Source organism: Macrotis lagotis, chromosome 4, assembly GCF_037893015.1.
Source record: "Macrotis lagotis isolate mMagLag1 chromosome 4, bilby.v1.9.chrom.fasta, whole genome shotgun sequence".
Lineage (NCBI taxonomy): Eukaryota > Metazoa > Chordata > Mammalia > Peramelemorphia > Peramelidae > Macrotis > Macrotis lagotis.
Genome location: NC_133661.1, coordinates 218,176,880 through 218,195,133, shown reverse-complemented (window position 1 = coordinate 218,195,133; position 18,254 = coordinate 218,176,880).

The following is an 18,254-nucleotide window of genomic DNA, read 5'->3' as shown; positions in this document are numbered from 1 at the left end:
TTTTGGTATCTCTAGATCTGACACAATGCCTTGGACGTGGCAACCTTAGTGTTTATTGAGTTGTAACACTGAATTGCCAATATTTTTCAAATTAAACTAAGATGTGAGTGATTAAATGTAAGATCTCCTCTAAGAGCAAAACATACATTTTAACAGACCTTTATTTAGCCCAAAATGAAGTTGTTTGAAAATTTCAGGGGCCAGTGGTCAGGTGACCTTTGTCTCAAGCAGAGAAAGTGGTTGTTAATCTTTTTGTTGTTCTTCCTTTCTCAGTCCATTCTAGGAAGCAACCCCATGTGATTTATTGTTAGTAAGGAAATAGATAAGTATATAGAAATATATTAGATGATAAATATAGATGATAGATGAGATAGATAAGAGATACATAGATGATAAGAAATAGATGACAGATTAGATAGATAAATAGTTATAGCTTCATGTTATCTTTGGCAGTGAGAATATATCCTGAAGAAGGCAGATAATTGATATTAGTTCTCATTGCTTCTGGTTTTCAATCCATACCCCATCCAACTGTGTAGACTGCAGACACTACTAATGACTAAAGATACTTAGCTACTGCTACTTTGTAGGCTCTCTCAGAGGGATCTGTAATTTCATTAGTATGAGGAACTCTTCCCATAAGAACAAACTCCCTCTCCGATTGGCACCTTCTCTGCAACTTAAAGAGTTTAAGAGAACCTCCCTAATAGGTTCAATAACTTTTCCAGGTTCATACATCCAGGATAAGTCAGATAAAGATCTTGAATCCAGACCTTCTTAGCTCCAACAGCTCTGGGTAAATTTGCCTCTTACCTTTCAGATGAAGATGGTGAAAATGCTTCAATAAAATGAGCTTATTGATCATTGTTGATGAAATTTTATTTTTGACTTTTACCCTCAGAATCAAGAAAACTAGCAGTGAGGTCTGGCTGTTCTATAATTTTTTTTTTAATGTCATTGCTTCATGGATTATTATGTGCCTGCTGAGCATTGAAAGGAGATTTCCTTTTTATAGAAGCATTACATCAGAGTGAGTTTTTTCTTCATAAGCACAATTTAAGGAAATGTTTTGCTCTGGTGGAAAGCATACTTGGCTGGGATCCAGGAAACCCAAATCCTAGCTGCAGCTCAGCCAGTAGCTTACTCAGAGATCCTAGGGAAACCACTACTTCATTGTGTCCATTTGTCCATCTATATAATGGGACCTATAATCTTTGACCTTCCTTTACCTCATTGAAGGAACAAATAATAAGACCTCCTTTCCTCCTCATGCCAGAAGTTTACATGCTAGGAAGAAAGCATCTTAGGTTGCCTCCAGTTCCCCGAACAAACATCTTATTGAATATCACCTAAGGTAAATGCAGTATGCACAGTTGTAATGTTCCTCAAGTAAGATATTGAAAATAGGCACTGTTGCTGCCATTTTGCTGCCATCTTGTGTGTGGTGTATGGACTGACTGAAAGTTCCTCAGTCTTGGGTCCCTTAATGATTTGAAGGATCAACGAGCTTCCCTTATTACTAGATGGAGATAACTTTAGGACCCTATAATAAGGTACAAAAGAAGGCACTGAGAGTTTTTAGAAAGTTACTCAATAAATGACCTTGTTTTCAATATAGATATACAGGATACCAGGGACTAAATATATCAAGTAAAAAAAAATTTAAAACATCTTTGGTGAGTACTTCTCTGTGCCTAATGTGTTAACTCCACCCTTTTTTAGGTGTACTTACAAATAACTTTTATAAAAAACGATTACTTCATACCATCTTTCTCAGATTGTTTCTCAAGTGGTGCTTTTCTGAGATCTGTGGAGGCCAGGTTTTCCAATGAAGTAAAAGGACTGGCATTTAACACAGGTTGTAGTTAAGTTTGGGGACATAAGGGACAATGTGTGCATTATTCAATGAAATTTCAAGCATATTTTTCTCCTTCTGTTTATATGATTGTAGTATGGACTTCCTGGGCATTTCCAGTGAAGTAAAAGGACTCGCATTTAACACAGGCTGTGGTTAAGTTTGTGTGTCATAAGGTACAATGTGTGCATTATTCAATGGAATTTCAAACATATTTTTCTCCTTATGTTTATATGATTGTAGTATGAACTTCTTGGGCATTTTGAGAGCCAGGAGTGTGGGGCTACAGAATGTATCTAACCCTTTCTCCCTTCCCTCCCCTCACCTCTTAAGATAGTAAGAGTAGTCCCCATATAAGGTCATCTCAGACAGGGTCTTGTGTGTTAGTCATCTTCTTAGTAAAATTTCCTGGTCCACAACTTTGGATAGGCACCCATATTCTTCTTGAAGGTGAAATATGTAGGATTAGAGTCTTTGTTAATATACTATTCAACTTCAGCACAACTGTGTAATGTCTGGATAAGTCTTTTTCCCAGAGGTTCAGTTTTTCTTTACCCAGATAAAAAAGTTTTTGCTTTTTTTTTTTGGAGGGGGTGAAAGGGAGGGGCTATTGTGATTTCAGCACTGTGAAGTCCCAGTTTGGAAACTCCTTCCACAGATGCAGACCAGCAACTCTGTTGAAACAAAGTCTTAGAACATTGCTTAGAATACTAGTTAAATGACATTATCTATCTATTGTACCATGCTGGCTCTCAATATGTTATGATTGATAATTGTATATGTGTTTATATAAGACTCAGTGTCTGAATTTATACATTTCAGATCAAATCTCTAATTTCATTTCTACAAGGAAATCCAGGGGGAAGAAACATTTTAGATTCAATGCAAGTTATCTTCACTTTGCAGTCTTAAAAAAATTTCTTGGAGCATTGCGAGGTTAAGTGACTTCTCCAGGGTCACACAGCCAAGAATGTGTGTCATGAGTTGTGACTTAGCTCTAGTTCTTCCAGACTAATCATTATATCACACCTCACTATATAACATGTTACATACATGTTCTTCCATATGACATTTACTGTGACCTTTACCTATGTTTCTCCCAACAATGGAATATTGAAGATTGTGGACAGTCTACTTGAAACTTCTGTATTGGTATTTATTATCTATCTACAAAGTTTAGAATATAAACTTGGCATGTATAGGGATAACTTCAGATTTTATATTCTCAGAACCTAGCCAATGATACACATATAGAATGCACTTAATATTTGCAAATTGATTATCACTAAAGTGTGTGTTAAAAAAAAAAGCCAGGAAAGAACTTGAGCCAGTGACATTCAAATATGATGCTTATTAGAATTAACTCACAAACTAGCAATAATGAGTCTGACCAATTCCGTCAACCAGGACAGCATAATGTATTTTTGGCTTTTTTGGTGGGAAAAGTGCTAAACCAAACACTATCTCTTCTGTGTAGCAATAATTTTTTTTCTAAAATAATTGCCTTTATCACACAGTCACAAAAGGGAAAAAAGTCATCTTTTAGAGTTTTTTTAAGAAAGGTTTTAAAATAGATGTACAGAGATCTAGTTAAAGGATGTTATATATTCTCATTTATATTAGATTCTTGAAACATTTTAATACTCAACTCTTCCAAGAAATATGTATATATATATATATATATGTAAGTATACTCATGTAAACATTATGTATACTTACATCTATATATGTATATAATTTATATACACAAACAATAACTAATATTATCTACCTTATTCTGATTATACTAAGTCAAAGAATTCTCATTTTTTTATTAGATAAACTATGGATGTTCATGGTCCAGGTAATAAAATTTTGGAAATTGAAGTCCTCCTAACTATATAATACAATGAATGAAAGACAATTCTCCTTTTACTTACCTGGTCAAACTCTAGGTTGTGTCATAACATCATTTATATGATAGCATCATGGAGACCAGAAGCATTTTTTCCCTTGACTTTTAAATTTTATTCCATTAGCTGGTTTACCATAGGCAAGAGTCAAAGGCCTATCACATTTTAAGTATTTGATAAAGATAATACCTTAATGCTTTTTCTTGCCCAATTGCCAGGTATATGCTGAGTCAAATCTTTAACTAGAACCTGAAGATTTGAAATAAGAATGATAGCTTATTTTTTTTTTACCATTGATTTTTGAGACAGGGTTGATTTTCTTATAGGGTGATACTTTGACATGAAGATAAACCCAGGGATGATTTGAGTTCATTTATACATATTAACTCCCAGTTAAGACTTACTGTGATCTCATTGTGATATGGTAATGATCCTGACTCCTCAAAGGTATAAGAGAACATAAGCTTTGCTAAGCATAACAGAGTTGGCAAGTCTTCCTATATAGATAAGTCTAGCAATAGATGAATTGCATTTCTATTGGCCAAGAATGAAACCACTGAGGTTTGGAGAAATTCAGTATAAAAAGATTGCTTATGAAGGGATGGACTTTTTTGGCTACAGCAACTCATAAACCCATCTATTAAGTCATAGAAGGTTGTATTCTGTATTCATTGAAGGACAGCACACACTGCAAATCCACATTTTGAAATACTGAAGTTAGTACATATTTAAAATATATTCATTAAGTTGTTGTAAATGCTGTTTTTTGTCTCACATTTTCAAATCACATATAATCTGTGAAACTTCTAGTATATCTGTAAACAGAAAATGAAGCACCATAACCTGTTTTTACTGTGATTTTTCCCTCTAGTTTTCTATCATTTTAATTCATTAGTCTCAATGCAGAATAATTCCAACTATTTGAAGCACAAATAATCTGTTGTTAGTAGACTACCTGAATAGGCCACAAAAGATATCTTTCTGCTCTGAAAGTCATATTATGATACAGGCTGTAAAGATAAAGCAAAGTAGATACCAAACTTACCCTATTAAATAGTAGTCTTCCCCTCATCAGAGGTCATCAAATTAAAAATTGGATTAACCACTTGGTGATGATGTTGGGGGAGAGGGAATGATTCCAAATGAGTTATATAAATAGGACTAGATTATCTGAGGTCTTTCACAACTAAAGATTCTGTGGATTATTTTGAGGGGGTAGGGTAATTTTATCCAGACACACTTTGGTTTACCTTTATTTAAGTATGAAAAGTGGCTACCATAAAATTTCTTTTCTTTGAACTCTTCCTCTTCTACTTTAAATAGTGTTCAAGCATAACAGTGAAGGTCAAGTTATTTTGTAGACACATGAAAATCTTCTTTGTCACTTGACAGCTTTACACACAGACTTCATGCATACCTTTAAAACTACAAGAAGGAGCAAAGCAATTGTTGATACATTGTTTAGAAAGCATAATATGTAGGAAGAAATTTTCAAAGTATGTTGGGCTTTGTAGATTAATTTCTGAGCCTAAAAGCAATTAAGTGTGATATCTATGCTTTTAAAAATATTCTTTATCATTGAACAAACATTATATCCATTATCTTTGGTCACTATATTCTGCAGGAAAAGAATTTGAGTTTCTCATTATCTGCACAATATTTGGTTGATATTGTCAATAAAACCTGCTCCAATTTCTGCCTTCTTTGTATATAATCTTCTCTAAGTTTTCAAAGTTATAGCAAAATAACAGGAAAGTGGCAGACTTAAAATCAGTCCATATATCATGCAAATGTTCATGGGTGCAAGTTTGTTTCCTACTTGTTAATATAATAAAATTAGACTGCTATGTAATATAGTAATTAATCATTTGCTTAATAGTATTGACAAATATTACCGTAATAGCCACATCACTGCATATCCTAGTTAAACTTTGAAGATAGTAAGAGAAATAGCCCCTAGAAGTTAGTATATAAAGGACATTTTCTACTCAACATGGAAAGTTTTCCCAGAGTGAATGTTTTTGTTTCATGTATTTTGCATAGTTTCCAAAGTCAAAGACATGAAGGGGTTCTAAACCTGAATAAAATTAACAAAAGAAGTCTCTTAAATTCACCAAAGTTATACTTTTAAAAAAATATTGTAGGTTTCTAAATGTTAAATGTCACTCTGCCCTTCCCCTCACCTTCATAGAGCAATTTTTCTTTGACGTAATAATTATACCCTTAAATGGCATTAAGTAGGAACATACAGCATTAGTGGACAATTGAGCCAAAATAAGATTCTCTGCTCACCTATTACTCCCTCATATTACTATATGTTAAATCACCTTGCACAGTCTATCATGAGTTGTTTGGAATCCAATATTTTATTTTATGCAGCTTCTATCTCTGAAAAGTAAAGTATTTCAGAATTACTTTTATTGGAAGTAACTGACAAGACTTAGTAAATAGATTCAATTTCTAGTTGCCAAGAGCACATTTTTTTTTAGTTCTAGTATTTTAAAAGTTAAAAAAATAACATCTAAATTCCAATCTCTAAACATCATTGCTCTTCCTAGTATGTCATTAATGAATTAAAATGTTTTCCTATTAGTTACCAAAACTCATCTAGAGAGTGAGTAAATGATACATTTACAATTAACCTTCCACATCAATTTGTTTTATTAGGCTATTGTCTTCTGCCTTTTGCATTTTTACTGCTTTCTTTTTGATTTCAAGAATAGCTCGTTTGAAATTTTGGCATGGTTTAGAATATTCCATGTAGTGATGTAACATACTCTAATTATCAAAGAATGAGTGATTATTGCTATTTAGTTTACTTTCAGAAATATTTCTTATTCCCTCATCTTCTTTCTCACATTTGTTTATATTTTATTATAGTTTTTCCTGAGAGGGCATCTTAAGGACTTTATAGATACCTTTATCATGGTATGCTCTTGAGAATTATATTACTGAGATTTATTATGTTCAATCTTTCTTCTATTATACCTGTGACCTTGGTCAAGTCATAACCTCCTTGACCTTCACATTTCTCTTCTATAACATGTAAAGATTGAACTAAATGACCAAAGACTCTTCCAACTCTATTTTTATTTTAATCACAGCATTTTTTTTTTGGTCTGTTCTTGTAATTTCACAGGGGAACTCTTGCTAGAGAAATTCCCTCTGCAAATGCAGATTTTGCAACTTAAAGTCGTTTTTCTGAAATTTTAAGTCTTAAGAATATTTCATAAAGATATTGAAAGATTAAGATATTTGGTCCAAGTCTGTTCAAAGAAAGGACTTATACTCAGATAAACCTGACTGAGGTTCCTAGTCCATATATATACCCAATATCTATGTAGTAATTAAATATTATATATGTATCAACAGTGATACTTTTTTACTTCAAGCCATTGGGGAAAAGCTTGGAGTATTAATGATACACTCAAACTTTTTGAGTATGAAGATAAGAAAAAGCTATTAGGCTACAGGATCTAAGGACTCAGGGAGGGGACTGACTTTGGAGCACTGGAGGAAAAGATAAAAATTGCTGTTATTGCTGATAATGTGGAAGCAGGTCAAAGGTAGACTGGTGAAGTGCTTACTTGGGTTCCAGTCATCATGGAGAAGAAAATGGGCTAGGCTAGTAGCTTCCTATTTTGGTTATTCTTGACAGCTTGCTGACAGAGTACAGGGGTCTCTCTCATGGACTTCTAAATATGTCCATTATTGGGTAAAGTTTTGATCATTCTACTCATTAATATATTGGCTGTCTCAAAACCATAGGAAAATGCATCTTTGTCCTGATTTTTACTTAGAATTTTTTTTTTTTTGGAAAGCCTCATATCACAAATAGCAATCTTATTTCTAAGAACACAGTTAACAAATCCTTTAGGTTAGTGGGTAACTGCCTAAACCATATAGAAACCTTTTATTTTCCTTAATGGTTGATAGTGTTTCTAAGCTGGTCAATATATTATAATTTTATTGAGAGAAAAGAATGGTTATCATTTAAAACCATTTGTCCTTTTGTACCTTCCATGTATTATGAGCCGAGTAAACTTTTGTCGAATTTGATTGGCTAACTTTTGCATTAGTGCCCAAATTTGATGCATTATGACAGTGCTTCTTTGGTAAATATGGGGTCTGAGTCTAAATCAGTTACCAAACCTTTTATGTAATTCTTAAATGAAGAAAGGTGTAACAGAGCATAGTTTGAAATTACCTATTTTTGTTAGCATTCTAAATATATTTTAATTCACTTTTAATTTAGTCGATTAGTATAATTCAAAATAACCCCAAGGCCTTCCTTAATTCCCCACTTTTAAACTTTATTACTTTAGTCTCGGTATCTCTGCTTTCCAGAGTGAAAGTAGTGTCTTTATCTTTAAAACTTAGCATTTGATTTAATCAAGAATATTTTGTGATGTTCCTCCAAAGGATAATTCAACTGATCAAGAATCATAGCTACTTTATCTTTCTTCTTAATTGTGGACTTAGCCACTGCTGTTTTGTTACTGATTCCAAACTTGACTCAGTCAGGGCAAATGTCAACTTGCCATATGATAGAAAATTGGAGAATCATGCATAGAATTTATTCAGACAACACCAAATCAGAATTTTTCACCACTTAGCTTGTTGAAAATTCATTGGCTTGGGGCAGCTAGGTGGTGCAATGGAAAGAACACTGATCTTAACCCCATTGCCTTAAATAAATAAAAAACAACAAAACTTCATTGGCTCATTATTCTAAGTCATTTCATTTTTCTTCTGTATCTTTAATTTACAGTTTATGCATTACTTGAGTATTTACCTGTTAATTTATAATTACTGAATTAAGAAACTTTATTACTACAGGTAATTTTAATACTTTCAAGCTTTCCTTCTTAGGAATAGAAGCCAATCAACCAATCAGTTAACTAGCTTGATTTTTAACTTGCTTTCTTACACTGACAATCATCTTTTGACCTCATTCCAATAGGAATAATTTATTCTCTATTTTAATTGTATTCTATTTATATTATGTGAGAAACTGAATTTATATGGAATAAAACTTGTTAAAAAAAGTACTGTCTTACTAGCAAATGATATTCAAATGTCTCATAGTAAATTAATTTAGTGTGCAATTTGCATGTGTGTCAAAATTCTACAATGGTATTTAATGAGACTGTATTAAAATCATTGATAAACACCCAGTTCTTTATAGTGTACTTTCTCAAACACATTATGAAACAATAGCAGAATTTCCTGGATTTATGGATCCTTTAAAATGACAAAAGCATTTTTAATAACTGATTTGGTATGCATGGTGTCAGTTCACCAAACTCATTAACAACAGCTGAAAGCAATTAATTGCCAGATGTTCATTTGTTTTCAGCACATCTTTTTGATAGCTGTTTCACTATTATAAATCTGAAGAACATTATACCTTTGAATGTTCATTCACTGTCTTGAATTCTGTTGTTGCTGAAATATAACACATTAAGCATAATAGCTTCCTTGAGTGTTCCTACTCTTTCCTGTGCACCTATATTTAGAATTTCCATTTCCACAAATTCATAAACCTGACTATTGCTTTAATTGATTTTGGAAAGTACTTTCTTCCCTATATAGGATTATTTTCCCTTTTTTATTCATTTTGGCTAATGTCTGTAAGATCAATTTGTACTGACATAACTATTTTTTTATAAAGATCTTTCAAGGCAATGGGGTTAAGTGGCTTGCCCAAGGTCACGCACCTAGGTAATTATTAAGTGTCTGAGGTCGGATTTGAACCCAGGTACTTCTGACTCCAAGGCCAGCGCTCTATCCACTGCGCCACCTAGCCGCCTGAACATAACTATTTTTATAAAGCATTTTTGAACCTTTTAATTCACTGAGTTTGTTTTGAATTTTTAAAAGTATTTTAAACCTTGTTTCATATAAGCATCAGGACTTTTTTTTTGTAAGGCAGTTTTTTGGAAGTACTCAAACCAAGAAAATCATATTTAGAAATTATGCTTCTAGTGTGAAATATTATCATAGAAAGTTGTTTTTTTTCCAGGTAAGAGAATCACACTGCAGTCATACTGCTAAATGATCACATGGATTATAAAACTACTGTTATCATCCCTGACTGCCTATCTTATGGAATGCCATAAGATTTATTTTTTCAGTGATGATCATGGTGGCTTTTCTTGAAGACCTATAATAATACAAAGATGGATATATTAATAATAATTAATGTACAAAAGTTTACTTCCCAATTAGAAGAGTAGATTTGATTAGGAGAATTAAGGAGTTTTTTCCTTTTCCTTTAATATATTCAGACATGTTAAAAAATGAATGGGGAGCATATAATTCAAGTTTATTAGTTACTTTAAAATAAATCTGTACATTTACTTCTTAGGTTTTGTTTTTTTAAAAAGTCAAACGATGGAGGAATCTGACCATATTAAATAACACAACCAAATTGAACATATAGTTTATATAATGTTCATAATGCTCTTCATGATCAAAAACTGTAAAAGCTGACTGAACTTAGAACAAGACATTTCATTTTATTTTCTAAAGCGAATGAAAAAACTTTTTGTTGGGGAGGCTAAGTGGCCTGGTGGATAGAGCACTAGCCCCGGGAGTCAGGAGTACCTGAGTTCAAATGTGTGACCTCAGACACTTAATAATTACCTAGCTGTGTGGCTTTGGCAAGCGACTTAATCCCATTGCCTTGAAAAAACTAAAAAAACAAACAACCCCTCTCCCCCCAAACCTTTATGTTAATCTTAAAAATCTGGTTATTTAGGTTTTGTAATAAAGGGAATTATGAGCCTGTAATTTGGAAGAAACCTTGACTATCATTTAAATTGGAGGTAAAAGAAAAAGAGTCTCAGACAGGTAAAATAACTAACATCAGAAGACAGTGGCAAAGCTGGAATTTGAACCTGGATCCTCTTACTTTGTTCAGTCTAGTTTTCCTTCCATTAAACCATGCGGATGTCTTTTGTTTCTTCTTTCATAGAAGTAGATTAATTGTCCTACTGAAAGATACAAGAACTTTGTTCTAGTTCATTTTGTATTATATCTTTTTGAATTCTTATCTCCTGAACACCTGCCTCATCTGATTTTACTCAGATAGTGGCTTAAATATTGACTTAAAGGCTTCTGTTAAATTTGTTTTAGGGGGAATATAACTCTAATACATTGTTATAAAACTGTATAGTTTAAGCATATGTGCTAATAAAACCTAAACACAAAACAATAACCAAGTGCCTCATAAATTTCTCCAACTGATTACACTCTAAGACTATTTCTATGGGATTAAGAATTTTTATCATGCTAGACTTAGAAGAGTTCATTGATAATTTTATTAGTCATTTAAAATATTTTAAAATCCTACTTACCTAAATTTATTAAAATCTTTCTGAACATGTCTCAATAATTTTCCTTTTTGATGAGTTGGTCAGGAGAAAGTTCTTATTGGAATGGTTTCAGATCTTGAATATACTAATTTAGTATTTTTACAGATTTTATCTCTTGGAATTTTGGTGCTTTATGAGAACAATTCAGTGTTAGTGGAATTTCCTCTTCTAGAATAGAGAAGATTAAACTATGCTGGGACCCAAATATTTTATTAAGTAGATTTCCCATATAAAAAAATAGGCTGAATTAAAAATTATGTTTCTTCTTTATTAAATAAATATTCTATATTCCAAAGACTCTCATATTGGTATGTCAAATCAAATAATATAGTTTAGATCTTGAAACGTTTCAAAACTGAATGAATTTGGGAAACATTTCATTAACTTCCTAAAGTGAACAACTTTTAAAGTTTTGAAACTATCAGATGGATAACAATAATTTTAAATTAATTTACATGAGCAATATAAAAAAAACACTTTGACTTTTCCCCTTACCCCCATGTAATGGACAACAAAAATTCTTAATGTAAAAAGTTTTTTCCATTTATCAGTTGGATCAATATAATTTGGTACAGCAACAAGCATCAAGACTCCTATGTAAGGAGTCTGTTCTTCCCTATTCCCTAAATTCTTTAAGAACATTAGGTGCAAAAGAAGGCACATGTATTTTATCCAGGAACTTTGTGTACCATGGCAAAGCTATAACATTATGTGAAAAGCACAAAGATTTTGAAGTCTTTAGTCTGTCACCTCTTATGCTTGGCCAATTCATTTGACTTTTCATAGCCCCAGTTTTTCTCATATTTAAAATGTGAGAAAAGGAGCTGGGTTAGATGGTATCTTCAGAAGTCCCTTAAATGTAGCTCTAGATTTATGATTCTCTGTCTAGAAGATCTCTAAATTATATTCCAATTTTAAATTCTGCAATTTTTAAAGGAACAAATCAATTCAGGAAACATTTATTAAATACCCCATTTGTAAAAGAACTGTGCTAAGGACCAAAATAAATGGTGCCCAATGCTGTGCAATAGTAAAGAACTAAGTGGTACACTAATAGCTTGAAGGAGTTAGCATACTGATTTTATTCACAGGAAACAGTTGCTAAGGGGAAAGCCCATTGGGAATGATCCTCCTCATTTTTAATCTATACTTGGGGGAGTTGAGTCATAGTTTCCTTCAGGTTATCATATTTCAAATTTTATGAATTACATTTTAAATGTACCAAGAGAACTTTCTATTTAAGGAGATCTATGATGAAAACTTTTTTTATAATATGAATAATCATTCCCTAATTTAGCTACTGCATATTTGTATCTTCATGTATTGGACCCTGGAATGAAGTGTAACAGAAAAAAAGTATTGGACTTGGAGTTAAGAAAACCTGGATTCAAATCCTGTGTTCTTCATTGGTAGAGGTGATTCTCATATCAATGAAATCATACCTATGTACACAAATCATATCCAAATATATTAGGCAAATTGGAAGAATGTAATTTACTAACATGCACTCAGCACCCTTAAGTTAGCCCAATGTGAAAATGTCAATCCCAAAGGGATAACTATTTTACCAGGAAAAGAAAGAAAATATATTTCTACATACACATGCCCTCAATTAATATTAGAATAGGATTTAACATTTTGTCTTCTTATAAAGCTAAAAGGGATCTTAGATACCATAGAAATTAATTACATTTCATAAATGTAAAACTGAGACCCAAAGAGGTGAAGACTCAAGTTAGTGGCACAGACAATCCAAGAATACAGATCTTCTAACTCCCAGCTCTTCCCATTATTCTACTTTCTCACATCTTTATGCTGAATTTCATATATTGAGGATTTATTTTAAAAAGGGAGGTTTCTTTTGATCAAAATTTTGAAAAATTTGGATGATTTCACATTTTTTGAATTGATATGAAAAAAGATGCCATGAGGGCAATCCTTCATATGCTAAGATAAAGAAGTGACCTGTTCCTTTATGGAATTTAAAAAATTTACTCATTAAAACTGAAACACTTTTCTTTACATTTATAACAACAACAACAACAATAATAATAATAATACTCTGCCTTCTGTAAATCTTTACACTTCTTCCCACTCACTTTAATTTTATTACCAATGTAGTGAATTTTATAATACTCAAATAATTTTTATTTTTAACATGAATATGTACTGGAGTACAAACCTTTTATATTAATAAATTAAATATGGTGATATCTCCCCAACTTCTACAGTAAAAATTATGTTGACAAGGTACTAGAATAAAAAGCTAGAAGAATATCAATCTGTAATAATTCTATTCTACAAAATACTATATTGCATTGACACTGAAATCATATAATTTCCAGAGCAATACAATGTAATACCTATTACTAGTTTGATAACTCAATTACATTATATCTATGTTCACTAATAAACTATTAAGTGATTATTTCAAAGAAAATTAACTAATTAAAACATGTCAAGTGTCTCATTTGAATTCACAAAATAAGCAACTCCCCTCCTGGTTTCAGATGGATGAATTTTTTAAAGGTAATGGTTAATTCATTTTATTTAAACATTTTCTTATTTTTCTCCAGATTTTGGTTCTGTGTTTTGCATTGTTTTATTTTTGCTTTGTTGAAACTTTGCTTTTAAGATCTCTGATACTGGTTTTTAAGATATGACTATCAACAAATGAATACATTTGAGAGCTTTTATTTAATGGTTTTCATACAGTTTCAGGATTTTAAAAAAATATGGTCCATTTTATGATTTTGGGGGAAACAAAATGAATGGAATACTTCTGCAAAATCAAAAAAAACCTCTATATACTAAAATATAATGAATAAAAATGTCCAAATATTTAAAATGTGAAATCACACAATTCTGGTAAGATAAAAGGTCAAAATCCCAACCCAAACTAAAACATAACATAAATTATTAACTGAAAGGAAAAAATAGTGTAATTTACACAGAAAGGAATTAAAATTATACTATCTTAAATACATAAAGTAGCTTCCACATTGAAAAAAAATTTCAAATCATCTTGGGAAGATTTAATCCATTTTTTAAAGCTTTGGGATAAAAAACAAGCAGCAGTATTTTAAAAAATTAGAGCTCTGTATTAGGAAAGCAGGGAGGTGTACAGAATATAATCTAGATGGGAAGAAAATGGGTTAATAGAAGCATATGGCAGTGTTCTCTCAAAATTATATGAAAATAAAGTTAGCATGCAATTCTAGAGAAAAGCTAATTTTATATTAGTCAAATGAAGTCAAAAGTTGAACAATGTGCCTAATATGGATAACTGATGATACTTTCCCTAAATATTTTTCTTCTCAATCTATTTTTGGGTTTTAATTACACTGCTAATTACATCTATCTTCTATTTCATTTTGTCTATACATCACTGCTAAACTATATTAAAAATGAAAATAACAAATGATTCTATCAGCCACAAACACATCCCATGAGTTATGGATGCAGGGTAATCTTATTTACCTTTAAGCAGTGACTTGAAAAAAATCACATACTGGTTTGGATTAAGATGAGTTGGGAAGGTATTTTGATGTTCTGTATTTGTTTGAGTGTATGTAGTAAATTTTTTAAAAAATCTTATTAGATTTTTAAAAAAGCAACAAAATGATACAAAGTTCCAAAATAACACTGAAATTGTAATTCAACAATACACATATACAAACATACTTACATATGTATATAAAATGTATATATATATATATATTTGCTTAATGTCATTCAGTGTTCAGAATATAAAGTTCATGAGAATTTTTGTTTTTTATTCATTTGAAGACCTGACCTTAAACCAAAACAAAATGTTCATGACATCAATGATTAATTTTTGCTAGGATATTTTTTAGTTTGGATATATTACTAAGACTCTACAGAGTTAATCTGGTAGATTTTTTTGTTTCCAAAAGCAAGTAATAAAAATTGATGTAACTATAATAGTTAGAATAAAATATAAGCAAGAGTCTATGTAGGACACATCATGTCATTTTAGTGTACCTTTACCTTTAAGATGTTTCAATCATATTCTTTATTATGATTAATATATAAATATTAGCTCAATGATATGAATACATTAAGATATATTTAGATTACCTCAGCAATGAGAAATGTTTTATTTAAAGATTTAATGTTAGTATTATCACTTGAAACAAAATATATTAATATAATAAACAATTATTAAATATTGAAATTAAATATTAATATAGAAAATAGTAAATTAATTTTTTAAACCAAAGCTCCAATAGAACATTGCCAGGTATTCACATCTATGGGATATATATATATATATATATATATATATATATATATATGTATGTATATATACATACATATATATATATATATATATATATATATATATACACACACACACACACATATATATGTTCTAATTATAAATCTAATCCAGTGAAACATTCTACTTCTTTTTAAAAAGCCTCCAGGGGTAACTATGGAAATGAGTTAAAATCACTGAACTGTACATTCCATGATTGACCAACTCACTTGAAATGTCAACCAGTTGCATAGTAGATTCCCCCTGCCCAAGCAGAATAGTTGAAAATTTGTCAATAATTCAGTTTCATAGAATTTTTACTTCTACCAATTATGACTCTGTGAAATGTCCCTTTAATCTTCAATGGAATCAAGAGTGTTTCTGATTAAAATAACCAAAATGTACAAACTATTATATAATCTATCTGGGGGGGAAAAAAGTAAATTTTAAGGCTATGGCTCAAATAATACTTTAAAGTCATAAATATTTAGAGGTTTCATCAAGCAGTTTTTTTCTCATTGTTATGGGCTGTCATTATTTAGGGACAGATTACCTTTAGAGAAGTAAATCATCACGATACTGCCAGCTTTTTAAATACATGATTTCATTTGCTTAATGTCTGCTTCTTCCTTCTTCTTGATTCTGTTGTAGATAATGTAAACTGTTCCTTTTCAGGTGACTGCATTGTTATATTTTAAGATATGCATCAAAAGAGTCAAACTTCTTTAAATATGGACTCCAACATCATTTCCTGGAGGTAAATATATTTAGACTGCTAAATAACTTAAGATTTTCAAATAAATGAAGACCTACCTGGAATTTCCACTATCAGTCTCTAATAGTTTCTGTGTGATGTTTTCAAAAAATGAAAGGCAAAATGGGTGCCATATTACTTACATTTAAGAGAACTAATGATTTAAATAATTAAAACTAATTTGAGTTTAAAGCTATTTGCAGATTTATTAGAGAAATAAATACAAATATGCATCTCTACAGAACTGTTTTCCAAAATGAGCTTAAAATTTGTTCCACATGTTCAATTTGCTTTTATTTCTAAGTTAACCCCCAAAACTAATTTCTGTACCACTTGTAGTGAAACAAATGCCCTTCCATTGCAATTATAGAAAATTATTTTAAAAAATCCAGCACATACATTTAAAATAATTTTTCCTTAAAAATAATCTAATCAAAATAGTGAATACTTTAGATTTAAACAGCATTTTATTTACAAATTTCAATTAATGTTATTTTATGACACAAGAGAATGCTTCAATTTTCAAGAACAGTGGACTTTTTAATGTAGACCATTAGGATGACATTCTATCTTAAACTATGTGCTACACTTCAATTTTTTTCCTCCTCCTCCTCCCTTCCATTTTAACAGCATGAGATCTTAAATGATTCAATCCATAATACTGGCATCTTCTTTGAAAGAATAATTTAATTTTAGTACACATCTGAGAAAATTTAAAAAGATATGCAAAACTTTAATCATTACCCATTAAAATAATTTGATACTTACCTTTGATGTGAAAAATATTGTATTAAGTCATATAACAATAATGTATATTTGTGTGTATGAGAAATCAAGCAAAATGGTTGAGTTCATCTTATGTTCTAATCATGTGCAATTCAATAGAGCTTTTTCCATCATTTAATTAATGCAAGTCTATTAAATTTATAGGGACTGCACTGCATTAGAAATTAGTCTGTGAAGTTGAATTTGTTTAATGAGTGATGCATCTCTTCTATTTCAAAAGTAACTAGTCACAAATCATAATTGTGCAGAAAGAGTACTAAATTTCTTCATCTTCTTTCACCTGCTGCCTCAGTGATGCCCTTTGTGTAAAAACCTCATAGCAGATAAAGTTTACATAAGAGAATTTGGTGAGGAATCAGCTTGTGAAGCAAAAATGTAGAAACAGAAATGTGACTATCAATGAAGATGTTGAAATCTGTATTACCATCATAAAATCTCCAAGGCAGATTAGGATCTATAACATAGGGATTCCATTCATTGTTAAAATTACTAAAATCTACCAATTTTAATGCTTTTATACTGTTTATTTTTTTGCAATAGAAAAATAAATCTCATACATTCGAAGTGGTACACAAAAAACTGGGATAAAATTTATCAGATTCTTGATAGCACCATTTACACATTCTTAAAGTAAACATTAAGATGCACTTTCTTAGAAAGCGATATAAATATATAATACAGGACTTGCTAACCTCTGTTAACCATCTGAATGCGATGGAATAAACTAACTCTCCTGTGCAGGTAGGCTTGTGCATGGTGGTGTGGCAATATTGTTTTAAAAGTTTGTTACAGATGTGATGGGAAGCTTGAAGGAGTCGAATAAGCAGAAAAAAGAGCTTAGATCTATTGTAAGCAATGAGTCAGAATGAGCCGTTAAAGGTTAGAATTTATCTTTGTTTCTGATCATTCAATGAGAAAATGACTTCCACAGAAATAGATATATTTTTAAAACTGTTTTAAGGGTGGGGTGGGGTGGGTGGGGTGGGTGGAGTGAAATAGGATTGAAAGTCCTATAGGTAATAGCAATAACTGGAAGTGCAGACGAAATTGGTCTTCAGTGCAAAGAGGAAGGCAGCCGTTTTAAAAAGTCTAGTTGCAATGTTGTGGTGCTGAAAGAAAAGCTCCTGGTGATAAAGGGGTGGTGGTGGTGGGGAAACAAAAAACTGCAATGCAACTTCAAGCATAATTTGTGGTGCTGAAAGGACAGCTCCCAGCGTTGAGGAAAAGATCTTGGATCTAGAATGAGGTGTCCAATCTGTATGATAAACAGCACACTGTGTCTCAGAGCGCCCATTCAATCTCAGTA